Raw genomic sequence first — 17,143 nt, forward strand, 5'->3', positions numbered from 1 at the left:
TTCATATGATAAATATTTCTAACCAACTAATTATTTGAAAGGGTACCAAATACCCTTTCAAATAATTAGTTGGTTAGCAACATGAGATTTCTACATATCTTTCTCTAGAAGACTTTTTGTTCTTCTTCACATGTTGTGATCTCATGTGCTCTCCGGTGGAAGATCATCAACATATCACATGAAAAAGATATGGGAATTAATGCCTTACTTTGGCAGATTATATTTTAGCATATGTACTGTGAATTGTGAAACTCATTGATAGAGTATTCTACTCTACAAATGAACATTGAATTTTTAAAAGATATGTGAAGATAACTTTAAAGAATTTCTAAGATAATTGTTAAAATCAAAAACAAATGGAGACAAGCCTTGAAAATTTGCTGGGCAGACAAAACTAGTTTAGTCATACAACTAAGCTTAATTTAGCTTATTTTGCAAGACTGTCTTGATCTGGGTCATATTTTGCTTATACCTCTGGAAATCATCAGCAAAATTTGAACTGTTTGCCAAGGCTGGTAAGAGGTAACGACTGAAAATTCTAGTAATGTATCCAATAACTGTAAAGAATAAACAGTTACTGCTTTCTCACTATATAAGATCCTTTTTAACACTATACCCTTGAGCCTCATTCCACATTTTGGTTTGAGTGCTCCCTGGTTGCAAAATGTCTTTTTGGTGTGTGCACAATAAACTTTTACTAATTACTTATGTTATTGCTGAACTTTTGACAATATAAAATTTGGATTTATACTGGAAATATGCATCTTGTATATTATTCTGCAAGAAAACCTTTTCCTAAAATATTTACATATTTAAAAATTTTTTAGAACTCAAAATATCGGCATAATAGTTTTTCAGTCAACACAGTTGAAACATCACAGTTTTAGAAATATGATAAAAAATATGTTCATGTCAAATACATTCTGTCCTTTCTTTAGCAAATTTAGTTAGGCACTGACCTTCAAGCTTATAATTCCATGGCCACCTCCTTTATGAGTCAGCCCAGATTATTTCAGAAGGTGGGATGGAGGACAGAGCATACTCTAAGACTGGATGACCTAAATAACCATCTCCCTTCTCATAGGCTCCTTTCTGACTCTGATTTTGCGTATATAATCAGGCAGTCATCTTGGTTTTCCAACTAAAGACCTTTTTTCAAAAAATAGCAATCATTGCAAGATCATGTGTGTCAGGGTGAGGGCAAAGTGATTGCTTTTGCCTTTTCCTTGTTTTAAAACATTCAATAGTTCTATATTTAAATATTAAAATAGTGTGACACTAAGATTTTCTTTAGGTCTGAGGCTAACTTGTATAATACAACTAAACAAATATTTTTTAAAGCCCCGACAGTACTTAAGGGAATTAATTATATTACCTGGGGTAGTAATAATTTAGCAATGTTTCAATAGAAAGAAGATCACTGGGTAGTATTTACTGTGATTTAATATAGCCAGTTTTGCTGTAAAGTTTGGAGATAGTGGATGCTTTTTTCTTAATTTATTTTTGGCTGAGTTGGGTCTTTGTTGCTGCGCGCGGGCTTTCTCTAGTTTCAGTGCGTGGGGACTCCTCTTCGTTGTGGTGCGTGGGCTTCCCATTGCAGTGGCTTCTCTTGTTGCAGAGCACGGGCTGTAGTTGCTCTGCAACATGTGGGATCTTCCCAGACCAGGGCTCGAACCCGTGTCCCCTGCATTGGCAGGTGGATTCTTAACCACTGTACCACCAGGGAAGCCGGAGATAGTGGATGCTTTATATCAGACTAGGAATCAAGGTTTTATTATATAAGACACTTCCTATTTATAAGCTAGGAGCAAAAGGAGGTGATACAGTTAAGTGTCTAAATTAATTGTAGGTGATATAATTAAGTGTCTAAATTAATTCTATAGGACAACTAAATTCAGACCATTGTAATTCATTTTACTTTTTTTTCCAGTTTTATTGAAAAATAATTGACAAACAACACTTTTAAGTTTAAGGCGTCCAGCATGATGGTTTGATTTACATATATTATGAAATGATTACCACAAGAGGTTTAGCTAATATCTATCTTCTCGTGTAGGTACAATAAAAAGAAAAGAAAGAAAAAATAAAAAAAACTTTTCTCCTGTGATGAGACTTCTTAGAATTTACTCTCTTAACAGCTTTCCTAAAGTTACATAGTATTTTACTTCAAATGCTCTTTGAAGGAAAACTATATCTACCCAAAAGTGAGAACAACTGAATCTTTTTAATTTTTTGGATTCAAGGAGCTGATCAGTTTTATCCTTGGGAGTCTCTGGTTAACTGAGTTAGCATTCATTCTCTTATATCCTCTCAAGGCTTCTTTCATTTATTCTCCATTTGTAGCTACCTTCAAGAAAAGAGACATGAGGAGAAACTGAGCATCAGGTAACGATAGCAAAACATCCCCAGCAAAGCATTCCCAGCAGTGCTTGTATATCAGGTAGTTCTCACCATGACTGGGAGAGTTTCGAATGGTAGTGAATGAATCACATCAAAACATATACTGTCAACAAAATACAAGAGAAACACTTCTGGAATGTCAGAATAAGGACCTCCAAAAATCCGCTCCTTTATAAAGCAATGAGAACACGCTTGCATTCGTTATTTGGCTATTTACACATTTATGCAAGAAAAACAGCTGAATCTCAGTAAGACTACAAGCTTCGTGGCTTTCGTCTCTCCCTATTCCCCTCCCCATCTCCCCACCTCTACTGTAGCCGTGATAAACAACAACCTCACAACCATGGTATCTATGAAAATAGATACAACCTGCAACCACTATAGGAGGCAGGACAGGTTAGAGTCCCCCAAAAAGCATAATAAATGTCACTCTTTGACTTACTTGAAAACTCCTTGGTGAAGATCCATTTTCAGGGCTTGTCTCTGTTTGCCCTAATTCAGAGCTCACTGTGGAAACAGCACCAACACTAAGACATTGGTAAATAAATAAATAAGCAGCAGTTGTTTAACATTACTCTTTCCTGAGGTGGTGATATCAGTTGAGGCTAATAAGAGCCTGACAAAAACACTTGAAGGGAAAAGCTGGGGAATTAGATGTCCATAGGGGGCTTTGAAAATCCCAGACATATTCTGGGAAACCTAGAACACAGGCCTGTGCAGGGCAGTGTGAATGCTCAGGAGAATCCTGAGAAGGCCCTTTTCTCTCATTTTTGGCTGATCATAAGTCTCTATGCAACAGGAAGTGAAGGTTAGGGCAGAGTTTTAAACCGCCAGTCTGTGCATTGAAGGTGTACCCAAGCACACACAAAGAGCGCTGTGGCAAAGGCAGAAGACTTACTGGTTCAAGGCAATCTCTAAATAACCATTACCCGACTACCAAGCTAACCAAGCACAGTCTTTGGTGACTTCACATGACAAAAAATACAGACTTCCCGTAATTTGACCAGGAAAGTTGCAACATAAGCAAACAGTAGTAACAACGTGATGGAAGAAATTTTCACACATTGAAGTATGGAGAAGTCATTCTACCTTATATTTGATTTGTCTTGAACTTTATGCTATAGAACAGCCTGTCTTATGGCCTGTTAAACATGCTTTGTACATCTGCTTTAACCATTAAAGCATTTAAAAATCAAAATGGAGTAACTGTGGTTCAGGCATCCAATTGGAACCAGGTGGCCATTGTGGATGTGGTTTCAGACGCGTTCCTCTTGACAATTTGAATTCTTGGAACTGTATCAAACTCAAGGACACCACCAGCTGTTCTCAAAATACTATGTGCTAGTAGCTGCCAGCTGCAACTTTATGGTGTCAAGGTCTCCCCTTGTAACTATGCAACCATTTCAGACCTCAACCAATCCTTGCCTAACAAGCATCCCTACCTCTTGCCAGCTCCAATCCTAATTCTTGACAAACAACTTGCGTAACTTTGTGGGTTTTGCCTATGTAAGCCTCCCCCACTTTGTAGTTTGGTGGAACACATTTCAAGTGCTTCTTGAATCTGTGTCTTCTGCGACATAGTCCTCAATTTGGCTTGAATAAAACTCTTTCTATTCCTATTATAGATTGCTTATTGATTATTTCCATTCACAGTCAATGACAGCAAACAACAAAAACAAAACTGTAAAAGTGGAGAGAAAATCTGATCTCCAAAGATTTCACATTATATCATTTAGTATGCCTTTTTTATTGAAAGTCAGACATGACATATTGGGTGAAAGGAATTGAGGTAACTGGGCCTTTAGCATGTGGCTTTATGTTAACCTGACTATGAATTAGGTTTTTTTCACTGTAGCTGTAGCTGTTGGTGTCGGAGGCTAAAATTTTCCCTGGTGACTTTTGGTTTCTGGTTTGGCATCTAAGGAGGTTGGAAGTTGTCACTCCTTTCTAACAGCTAGTATAAAGCTGAACAAACTGAAAGTCATCAATTCTTCTTAGATCCATCAGAGAACTGAGACTGCAGGGGAAAACACTGCTGCCAACATTGTAAAAGCAGACAGGTGGATACAGAGAGACATAATGTACGAAACTGATAGTCAGAAAACTCCATAAGCAGTACCTCCATGGGAACCAGTGCTGGGACAGGAAAACCTGAACTGGAATGGATGAATTTCTGGAGACTCAATGTGGCCAACTCTGAGAGCTAAAAACTCTAAGGGGGTCCAGTCTTGGCAGAGAGGGAGGCACATTTTTGTGAGTTTTACGTCCAGGAGCTCTACTAGGTTCTCACAGTGAAGACCTGTAGGACGGAGGGAGAGAGTAGACATTTTGAAATATGTCAGAGCATTCTGTTTTTCTTAATTAGGCCTGACCTCAAGAGAAGCTATTTGACCATGGCATAGCCTACCAGGTCTTTATCAGAGCCTAACTAACCTGATGGAAGGAAAATACCCAACTCTCGGCCCCTCTAGCTATCCTGTCCCACCCAAAGGGGGCAATAAAACCAGGCAGTTCTATTTGTAGTTTTTTAAGGAACCTCCATACTGTTCTCCATAGTGGCTGTACCAATTCACATTCCCACCAGCAGTGCAAGAGTGTTCCCTTTTCTCCACACCCTCTCCAGCATTTATTGTTTCTAGATTTTTTAATGATGGCCATTCTGACTGGTGTGAGATGATATTTCATTGTAGTTTTGATTTGCATTTCTCTAATGATTAATGATGTTGAGCATTCATTCATGTGTTTGTTGGCAGTCTGTATATCTTCTTTGGAGAAATGTCTATTTAGGTCTTCTGCCCATTTTTGGATTGGGTTGTTTGTTTTTTTGTTATTGAGCTGCATGAGCTGCTTGTAAATTTTGGAGATTAATCCTTTGTCAGTTGCTTCATTTGCAAATATTTTCTCCCATTCTGAGGGTGGTCTTCTTTATGGTTTCCTTTGCTCTGCAAAAGCTTTGAAGTTTCATTAGGTCCCATTTGTTTATTTTTGTTTTTATTTCCATTTCTCTAGGAGGTGGGTCAAAAAGGATCTTGCTGTGATTTATGTCATAGAGTGTTCTGCCTATGTTTTCCTCTAAGAGTTTGATAGTTTCTGGCCTTACATTTAGGTCTTTAATCCATTTTGAGCTTATTTTTGTGTATGGTGTTAGGGAGTGATCTAATCTCATACTTCTACATGTACCTGTCCAGTTTTCCCAGCACCACTTATTGAAGAGGTTGTCCTTTAACCACTGTACATTCCTGCCTCCTTTATCAAAGATAAGGTGACCATTTGTGCGTGGGTTTATCTCTGGGCTTTCTATCCTGTTCCATTGATCTATATTTCTGTTTTTGTGCCAGTACCATACTGTCTTGATTACTGTACCTTTGTAGTATAGTCTGAAGTCAGGGAGCCTGATTCCTCCAGCTCCATTTTTCATTCTCAAGATTGCTCTGGCTATTCGGGGTCTTTTGTGTTTCCATACAAATGACCCAGCAATCCCACTACTGGGCATATACCCTGTGAAAACCATAATTCAAAAACAGTCACGTACCAAAATGTTCATTGCAGCTCTATTTACAATAGCCCGGAGATGGAAACAACCTGAGTGTCCATCATCGGATGAATGGATAAAGAAGATGTGGCACATAGATACAATGGAATATTACTCAGCCATAAAAAGAAACGAAATTGAGCTATTTGTAGTGAGGTGGATGGACCTAGAGTCTGTCATACAGAGTGAAGTAAGTCAGAAAGAGAAAAACAAATACCGTATGCTAACACATATATATATGGAATTTAAGGGGAAAAAAACGTCATGAAGAACCTACGGGTAAGACAGGAATAAAGACACAGACCTACTAGAGAATGGACTTGAGGATATGGGGAGGGGGAAGGGTAAGCTGTGACAAAGCGAGAGAGTGGCATGGACATATATACACTGCCAAACGTAAAATAGATAGCTAGTGGGAAGCAGCCGCATAGCACAGGGAGATCAGCTCGGTGATTTGTGACCACCTAGAGGGGTGGGATAGGGAGGGTGGGAGGGAGGGAGACGCGAGAGGGAAGAGATATGGGAACATATGTATATGTATAACTGATTCACTTTGTTATAAAGCAGAAGCTAGCACACCATTGTAAAGCAATTATAGTCCAATAAAGATGTAAATAAATAAATAAAACCAGGCAGTACTTGTAAAGTTCACAACTGAGGAGCACAAGCTCACTAAATGTTTAAGACCTAATCATGGGACTATAGAATGCTTCCCCTCCCCCATACCTCCCCACAATATTACTAAAGACCTATTTACTCAATTCATTATACACAGTGCATTATGTCAGGCTTTCAACAACAACAACAAAAAAATTATAAGACATACTGAAGGCCAAAAATACACTTTGAAGAGACAGAGCCAGCATCAGAACCAGACTTAGATATGGCCGTAATTTTGGAATTAACAGACCGTGAATTTAAAACAACTCTGATTAATATGCTAAGAGCTCTAATGGTAAAAGTAGACAGCATGCAAGAACAGATGGGTGATATAAGCAGAGAGATGGAAATTCTAAGGAATAATAAAAAAGAAATGCTTGTTTGATGGACACAGCTAAGGAAAGAATCTCTAAATTTAATATATGTCAATAAAAACTTACAAAATTGAAAAGCAAAGAGAAAAAAGATTGAAAGAAATGGAACAGAGTATCTAAGAACTGTGGGATATATATAAAATGTGTAATATAGTTGTAGTGGGAATACACAAAGAAAGAGAAAGAAAAAGAAAGAAAGAAAGAAAGAAAGAAAAAGAAATAAGAAAAAGAAAGAAAGGAAGGAAGGAAGGGAGGGAGAAAGGGAAAGAAAGAGATAAAGAAGAAAGGAAAGAAAGAGAGGGAAGGAAAGAAGGGAGAAAGGAAGGAAAAAAGAAAGGGAAAAAGGAAGGGAGAGAGGAAGGGAGAAAGAGAGAAAGGAACAGAAGAAATATTTGAGGCAATAATAACTGAAAATTTCCCAATTAATGTCAGACACCAAACCACAGATCCAGGAAGCTCATAGAACACCAAGCAATATAAATGCAAAACAAATGCACAAACAAAAGAACTACACCTACACATATCATATTCAAATGGTACAAAATCAAAGATAAAGGAAAAATCTTGAAAGAAGTCAAAGGAAAAAGACATTCTCCCTATAGAGTTGCAAAATGAGAATTATATTGACTTTTCAGATATCACACAAGTAGGAAGAGAGTGGAGTGAAATATTTAAAGTGTTGAGAGAAAAAGCCCACCAAGCTAGAATTCTGTATCCTGTGAAATTATCCTTCAGATGTGAAAGAGAAGTAGAAACTTTCTTGGACAAACAAAAATTGGGGGCATTTGTAGCCAGTAGGGACATTTCCTGCCTTGCGAGAAATGTTAAAAGAAGTTCTTGAGAGAAGAGAAAACTGACATATCAGTAACTTACATCTGGTCAAAGAAAGAAATAGCAATCGAGATGAAATAAGTGAAGGTAAAATTAAAATGTTTGTTTTCCTTTTTCTTAATATATCTAATACATAACAGCTTGTTTAAAATAATAGCAACAGTGTATTCAATGGTTTTAGCTTATGTAAAAGTGAAATGAATGACAGCAATGATACAAGGGACAAGAGGGAAGAATTAAGAACACTTTGTTTTTATAAGGTTCTTGGACTACCCATGAAACAATATTGTGTTATTTGAAAGTGAATTTGGATTAGTTGTAAATGTATATTACAACTCCAAGACAACCACTAAAAAAAAATCTAAAAAGGGAAATGTAATTAATATAGTAAGAAAGGAGAGAAAATGGAATCATAGAAAATGCTCAATTAAAACCACAGAAGCAGAAAAAGAGTAGAAAACAAAAATAGAAAAAAGAACAAGGGCAAAAAATAGAAAACAGTAACAAATGTGGTAGATATTAGCCCAGTTATATCAATAATCACCTTAAATGTCAATGTTCTAAAATATCAGTTGAAAGACATTGTCAAAGTGGACGATAAAACAAGACACAATTATATGGTGTGTGCAAGAAATCTACTTTAAATATAAGGACACATAGATTAAAAGTAAAGGGATAGAGAAAGATATACCATGCTAACACTAATCAAAAGAAAGCTGGAGTTGCTCTATTAACTTCAGACAGAGAAGACTTCAAACTAAGGACAGTTATTAGGGATAAAGAGGGGCATTTCATAATGATCAAATGGTCATTTCTCCAAGAAGACATAACAATCCTTAATGTGTATGTGCCTAACAGCAGAAAGTCAGAATTTGAGAGAAAAATGGATAAAAGTACAAGGAGAAATAGAGAAACCCACTATTTAGTTGATAGTCAATATCTCTCTCAGAAATGGACAGGTCCAGCAAGCAGAAAATCAGTAAGGACAGAGATGAACTCGACAGCACCCCAGTTAGACTGCATATAATGGACATCTATAGACCGCTTCATCCAACAGTATCAGAATTCACATTCTTCTAAAGCTTACACAGAAAGTTCACCAGGAGAGACCACATTGTAGGCCATAAAACACACTTTAAGAAATTTAAAAGTATAAAAATCATACAACATATGCTCTCAGACCCACTAGGATGTCTAAAATAAAAAAGGACAGGCTATAACAAGTGTTGGCAAGAATGTGGAGAAATTAGAACCCTTACACATTGCTAGTGGGTTATAAAAAGGGGCAGTCACTTTGGAAAACGGTTTGGCAGTTCCTCAAAATGTTAAACGTAGAGTTACCATCTGACCTAGTAATTTGACTCTTCAGTTTATGCTAAAGCTAATTGAAAATGTATGTCCACACAAAAACTTGTACATGAATATTCATAGCAGCATTATTCATAATAGGTAAAAAGTGGAAACAATGCACATGTCCTCTACCTGATGAATGAATAAACAAAATATGACATAGCCAAACAAAATGTCATATATTCATACAATAGAATACTATTTGGCAATAAAAAGGAATGACATTTTGATACAGGCTACAAAATACATGAACCTTGAAAACATTTTGCTAAGTGAAAGAAAACAGTCACAAAAGATGACGTACTTTTTAATTCCATTTATATGAAATGTTTAGAATAGGTAAATCTTTAAAGACAGAAAATAGGTTAGTGGTTACAAAAGGCTGGGGGAAGGGGAAAAGGGGAGTAGCAGTATCTAATGGGTATGGTTTTTTGCAGGGGAGGGATGAAAATCTTCTGGAATTAGATTAGTGAGTGCACAACTCTGTGCATACACTAAAAGTCACTGATTTGTTCACTTTAAATGGTGGATTTTTTGAGTACGTAAATTATATCTCAATAAAGCCATTGTAACAGAAACACAATGTAATACTGGAAGGGTTCTCGAAAATTCATGCTAAATCTACATGACCTCAATATACAGAATTAGCAAACTGTTATCATATGGAATTAAAGGCTGAACTTGTTTTATATTTTAGATTTAGAACTTGTTTTAGATTCAAGTTCAAGGCCTGGAAACCATATGCACAAGACACCAATGCGCTGAGAAGAAGTTGCTATAAATGGTTCATTCCAATGGACTAATTAAAGTATCAGAAACAGCTTTGGAAGGTGTAATGGACTGACTGTGTTCACCCAAAATTTATATGTTGAAGTCCAAATTCCTAGTACTTCAGATTGTTGACTGCATTTGGAGATAGGGTCTTTAAAGAAGTCAATAAGTTAAACGAGATGCTTGGGGTGGGCCCTAATCCAATATGATCAGTGTCCTTAAAGAAGAGGAGCTAGGACAGAGACACACACAGAGGAAGGACCATGTAAAGACACAGGGAGAAGAAGACCATCTGCAAGCAAAGAAGAGAGGTTCAAAAGAAACCAACCAATCAGCATCTTGATTTTGGACTAATAGTCTCCAGAATTGATTTCTGTTGTTTAAGGCACCCAGCCCATGGTATTTGTTATGGCAGCCTTACCAAACCAATTCAGAAGGGAAAGACTTTGAATGACCTTTACAACTCCAACCAAGAAAATTAGCAAATTTTATGCTTTAAAAGGTAGAGTTTAGAAATTACGAATATTAAAGGAGCCATGTGTTTCTCTTCATTTGATGCAGTTTAATTTCATCCACTTCACTGCTCACAGCGTTGACCTTGCTTTCTGTGCCTGTAGGCTGAAGGACCCTGAAAGAATCCCTGCTACCCAATAATTAAAGAGAATTCTACCTAAAAAGAAGATAAACTCCCCCTCTGGCCATAGCTACAGTATCAAGTAGCTAAATGTAAGCAGAAAGGCCCGTGTCATCAGACTTCTTGTCATTGCAGTGCCATTAGCACCCTTTTAAGTATTTTGAAATCACTCTCAGTGAAGGGTATCTCTGAGACCAATTCTTGGAATTGTTCGTACCCTCTTCCATACAACTTTTTCCTCCCTTGAGGACAAAAGAGTTAGCATTTAAGTGGTCCTCACGTGCTCAGTACCATGCAGCCCCTCTTTCAATGAAATGGAGCCAAGTCAGAGAGAGACTCACGGGTTTGGTGTTAGCAGAGTGGGCAAAGGGGTCCAGATGATTGCAGTGCTTTATAGTTCGGATTAAAGTTTTTGGTCTTAATCTTAAGAATATTCTAAATCAATAGCATAAACTATCAACCATGTTAACAACGTCCATAATTTTTTTTTCAAACCACTTTCCAAATTCCTACCTTATTTTACACCCACAGTAACTTTATTAGATGGCTAAAGCAGGTGAGGATACATGGCACCACCATAACCCCAGAGAAGCTGACTTCTCATTATCAGAAACTGAGTTTGAGCTAATGTAAAGTAGCATCACTTCAAACTCATGCCAGAAAGATATGATCTATGAAAATTTCTTAGTAAAAATTCTCTTTACGTTTTTTATAATTTATTTTCTGACCAATAGATGTTGTCTGTAAGTTTGGGGGGAGTTCCGAGTTTTCGTGAGTAATTAAAATAATTTGTAATCCATTTGTTATATTTTACATACATGAATGTTTTTTAACTGCCAAGAAATGCTTGATTCTTTCAAGAATGTTTAGAGGACTTCTCTGGTGGCACAGTGGTTAAGAATCCGCCTGCCAATGCAAGGGACACGGGTTCAAGACCTGGTCCCGGAAGATCCCACATGCCGCAGAGCAACTAAGCCCCTGCGCCACAACTACTGAGCTCACGCGCCTAGAACCTGTGCTCCACAACAAGAGAAGCCACCACAACGAGAAGCCTGCGCACCGCGGCAGAGTAGCCCCTGCTCGCGAAAACTATAGAAAAGCCTGCGCGCAGCAACAAAGACCCTATACAGCCAAAATTAAATAAATTAATTAATTACTTAATTAAAAAAAAAAAGAATGTTTAGAGTTAACCGCCCCCTGCCAGAAATTGAAATTTTACATTATAAAGTCAATTATTTAGGAATGTGCAGACACTTTCATTCAGTTAACTTTTACGTGTTGTTCTTGGGTTGTCAATAGTAGTCATTTAAAAATTAAGATACCATATTTATTCACACATTTCCCCCTTTCTGGGTACGTTGATATTTTAGGGTAAAAATGTAAAGTCCTCTTCGTAGCTGCTTATGCTTCCTGCTTTAAAATAAAGATACTATCCCCATGCTTTGCTCCTTATGTTGTTGCCCAAAGAATCGAGATGAAAATGAAAGGATTATATCCATGCTTATCTTCCACTTGACCAGGTGAGAAGAGGAAAGCATTCAGCCCGCCCTTGCAGTGTGGCTCTCACAGCATCCATTCCTCCTCAGTGTCTCCTCTTCTGGCTGCCCCACAGCCTCCTCAGGCAGGGTAGGAGTACAAACTATCACTTCCCTCCAGGAATTCCAAGCCATGGGGATATATGGAGAGTCTAGAAGTGAGGCTGGGAGCTACTTGCTCTGGACCAAGGCCAAATATACGTGTGCCTCAAATCTAGAACTTGAAGTGGAAGGAATACCTAATGGAAATATCACCTTGCTGTCAGCTGTAAGTCCCCTCCCTTCTCTTTCATTTGTCTATATCACTGTAGCCCTTAAAACATCTTGGGCTCCCAGTGGTATTTTTAAGCAATGTATTTATGTATGGAAGTAAGAGAGTGCTTAGGAGATTTAAAATCCAATTAACTTTGGACCTGAGGATTGTTGGATTAACTCTGAATACGTCACTCTGCTCTAGTAAACCGAGTAACATCAGATTAATGACGATGATAAAAGGTGACTGAACAAGAAGCCGGGTACTATGATAATTTTTGTCCCCTTTATCCTAGTTATAATAGAAAACATCGTGAATAGTATTTCACACCCTCAAGTTGTGCAGTGCACAATCTATACAAGAAATATGACAACTCTGGTTAGAGATTTAAAATTATATAGGTGAGAATCATACAAAGTACAATAATACTTAAGTTTTGCCAAGTTATTTGGCTTTTAAACCTCTTAGGACTATCCAGGGAAGATATTAGAAGTTTTGTATTTTAAAAATCTAATTAATATATGAAACTCCTTCTATCCAGATATATACCCCATGATTTTGGAGTTAAATATCAAAATTATAAATCCCATTCTACTGATGTGGTCACATGCTACAACTATTGGCCTTCAATCAAGTATATGCACAAAAACACTGGCAATACGACATAATAAAAAGAAATTTTTAATTCAAATATTGTGGCATAATTGTGCTCAATAACCAAAGTGCCATTAAAAGTCATTCATGGACATTTCCACGTCTGGAAAGAGAGTAGACGGGTTTCCCTATTCCTCTTACTAGGCACATCTAAAACCCCTGGGTATTACATGTAAAACAGACATAAAAAGAGTCTGAAATGTAGAGAGGAGAGGCAGCTGGGCTAGAGTCCTCACACCTGAGGAATGGCACAATAACTTCAACTGAAAATCACTCATCATGCAAAGGACCAAGTAAATCTCAACTTATATGAGGAAAGAAAATCAACATCTGGCAAGACCAAAATGACACAGATGTTAGAACTATCAGACAAGGACTTTAAAGCAGCCATCATAAAACTGTTTCTGAGCAATTCCTAACACACTTGAAAAAGATGAAATAATAGAGTCTAAGCAAAGTAGCAATGTTAGCCAATGAACTATGATCTAAACCTTACACCTTATCAGAAATTAACTCAAAATGAATCATGGACCCCAGTGTGAAATGTAAAACTATGGACGTTTTTTAAATATAGGAGAAAATCTTCATGATCTAGGGGTAGGCAGAGACTTCTGAGACTTGACACCAAAAGCACGATTCACAAAGAAAAACGATCAATAAACTGGGCCTCATCAGAACTAAATTAAAAATTTTTTCTCTGTGAAAGACCCTGTTAAGATGATGAAAAGACAAGCTGCAAACTCAAAGAACTATATCTGACAAAGACCTTATATCTAAAATATACAAAGAACTCTCCTAACCGTAAAACAGAATATAACAAAATCCAAACAGTCCCATGTAAACAACATCACTGAAAATGATACATGGATGACCAACACGAAAAGATGCTCGACATCATTAACCGTGATAGACCTAATAACGCCCTCTCAAAATCCATAATTCGAATCCCCAGAAACTGTGAATATGTTATCTTACATTCCAAAGGAACTTTGAGGATGTGATTAAGTTTTTAAGAGTCTTGAGAAGAAATTGTCCTGGATTATGCTGCTGAGCCTGATATAATCACAAGGGTCCTTATAAGAGGGAGGCAGGATCAGAGATAAGAGCGGATGCTATGACACTGCGTTTGAAGACAGAGGAAAGGGCCAGGAGCCAAAGATCATCTCTAGAAGTTGGAAAAAGCAAAGAAACAGATTCTCCCCTAGAAGGAATACAGCCCTGCAGACCCATTTTAGACTTCTCATCTCCTCAGTTGTAAGAGAATAAATTTGTGTTGTTTCAAGGCACTAAGTTTGTGATAAGTTCTTACAGCAGCAATAAGAAATTAATACAACTAGACATTAGAGAAATGCAAATTAAGATCACAGTGAGCTCTTACTATACATATCTATGAGAGCTGTTAAAATATGAAAAATAGTGACAATACCAAATACAGGTGGAGAGGCACAGAAAGTAAATCTCCCTTATGTTGCTGGTGGAAATGTAAATGTTACGGCCTCTCTGGAAAATTGTTTGGCAGTTTCTTAAAAAACTAACCATGGGCTTCCCTGGTGGCGCAGTGGTTGAGAATCTGCCTGCTAATGCAGGGGACACGGGTTCGAGCCCTAGTCTGGGAGGATCCCACATGCCGCAGAGCAACTAGGCCCGTGAGCCACAACTGCTGAGCCTGCACTCCGCAACAAGAGAGGCCGCGATAGTGAGAGGCCCACGCACCACGATGAAGAGTGGCCCCCGCTTGCCACAACTAGAGAAAGCCCTCGCACAGAAACGAAGACCCAACACAGCAAAAATAAATCAATAAATAAATAAACTCCTACCCCCAACATCTTCTAAAAAAAAAAAACTATATATTTACCGTATGATCTAGCAATTGCACTCCTGGGCATTTATCCCAGATAAATGAAAACTTGTGTCCACCCAAAAACCTGTACCTGATTGTTCATAGCAGCTTTATTTGTAAAAACCTAAAAACTAGAGACAATTAAAATGTCCCTCAGTAAGTGGATGGTTAAACTGTGGTACATCCATACCTTACAATACTACTCAGCAAGAAAAAGAATTGAACTTTTAATGCACACAACAACTTGGATGGATCAAGGGCATTATGCTGAGTAAACAAAGCCAATCTCATACTGTATGATTCCCTTGACATAATATTCTCAAAATGACGCACTTATAGAGATGGAAAGCAGGTTAGTGATTACCAGGGGTTAGGGCTGATGGGCAGCTGGGGGTGGGTGTGACTATAAAGGTGTAGCATAAGGGAAATCTTTATGGTGGTAGAATTGTCTTGGGTGTTTACTATAATGATGGTTACACAAATCTACACCTGTGATAAAATGACATAGAACTATGCACACAATGTCAAGTTATTGATTTGATGGTGTACTATAATTAACATAAACATTGGGTGAAATCAGATCATGGATACTTGAACCTTGAAGCACTATCTTTGCAACTTCCTGTGAATTTATAATTTTTTTTAAGTTAAAACAGTCGTGGCAAAAGATGAGAAGGAGTCAACTGATATCTTTCCAAAAGAGACAGCTAAAAGTTTAATAATTAACTGTGAGGCTTTGTTTGGGAAACCCAAGATATAGACGTTACAGAGAGAAAGGTTTTCTAGCTCTTATTTTTCATGTCATTTTCCATTTTTTTCAACTTGAAATATATTATGCATACAAAAGAATACACAAAATACATATTTAAAGATGACTCAAGAAGTTGAATATAATCAATGCCTTCCCTAGAAGGCCCCTGTGTTCGACGGTTATGGCAGCCCTTCTCTGCCCCAGAGATAACTGCTCTCCTGACATTTGTGATAATCCCCTGGTTAAAATGTTTCCTTTCTATGTATTTACCTCTAAACACTGTTTTGTATATCCTTGTCTGTTTTGAGCTTTATAATAATGGAAGCATATTGCTTGGATTCTTCTGTGAGTTGCCTCTTTTGCTACTATTATGTCTTTAATGTTTCATGAGCCTTGCTGTAGTTCCTTCCTTTTCAGTGCTAAATAGTATTCTATATATGAAATGACTACTGGTGAACTTTCTGGTCTCCTGCTTTTGAAACCCTCTTTCTTTTTTCTTTCTTTTCTTTCTTCTTAGGAGCAAGTCTGACCAGAGAAAATATGTTCTCAGTTGTTTCCAGCCAGGTCTATCTGAGACTAGGAGGATAACTCTAATACTGAACTCCACGTTGGGAAAGCCACTAGCCTGCCCTGTGGCACTCACATTCTGCAATACCAGTTTTATCCGTAATAATGGCAATGCTTTAAGCATCCATTTGCCTCACTCTTTTTAGCTGATTTGTCACCTGTTTCAATTACGCAGGGAAGAAAAAGATCATATATTTGTTCTTTCTTTTGAAACCCAACACTGACATCCTAATTGCCAAATTTATTCTCTTTTTCTTGATCTTTTAATTGTGTTGATTTCTCCCTCTTTCTTGAATTTCCCCTTCCATGGCTTTATCCACATTTTTATGGTTCTCCTCTTCTTGTCGAGTTTTCTCTTCATAAGCTCTTGTATTTAACAGACCTTGAGTGTTTACCATGTGCCAGACTCCGTGCTGGAGGCTCACTTGTTTACTCCCTTAGATCAATTTTAGAATCATTTTGCCCAGTGAAAAAAATTTTCTTGTTTTAATGTACGCACTGATTTGGGAATAATGGATATCTTCCAATATTTATTTGTCCTGTATAAAAACCTAGAATGTGTGTATTTTCTTAGTGTATACAAATTGATTTTTTAAATTAATAGGGTATTTTCCTCATATATTTTATTAGTATTGCCATTTAGGTTAATCCCAAAGTGGTGTTTTTATTCTTAATGTTAGTGGGATAGATAGATGGATTTGTGTGTGTGTGTGTGTGTGTGTAATATTTTTTGTTTTTAAATTATATTTTCTGATTGATGCATTAAAAAGCCACTAGTATATTTTTATAGATATATATGCATATGTGTATGTGTATATTTGTTTATATGTAAATATGCATATTTTATATGTAAATATACATATTTTATATAGAGACTGGACATATATATATAAGTGAAGATATATATGTATATGTAGTCTCTGTTATGCTCATTAATTCTAATAGACTTTTAATTGATTGTATTGGGATTTTTAGATTAAAATATATCATC

This window comes from Orcinus orca, chromosome 10 (assembly GCF_937001465.1).
Source record: "Orcinus orca chromosome 10, mOrcOrc1.1, whole genome shotgun sequence".
In the NCBI taxonomy this organism is placed as follows: Eukaryota; Metazoa; Chordata; class Mammalia; order Artiodactyla; family Delphinidae; genus Orcinus; species Orcinus orca.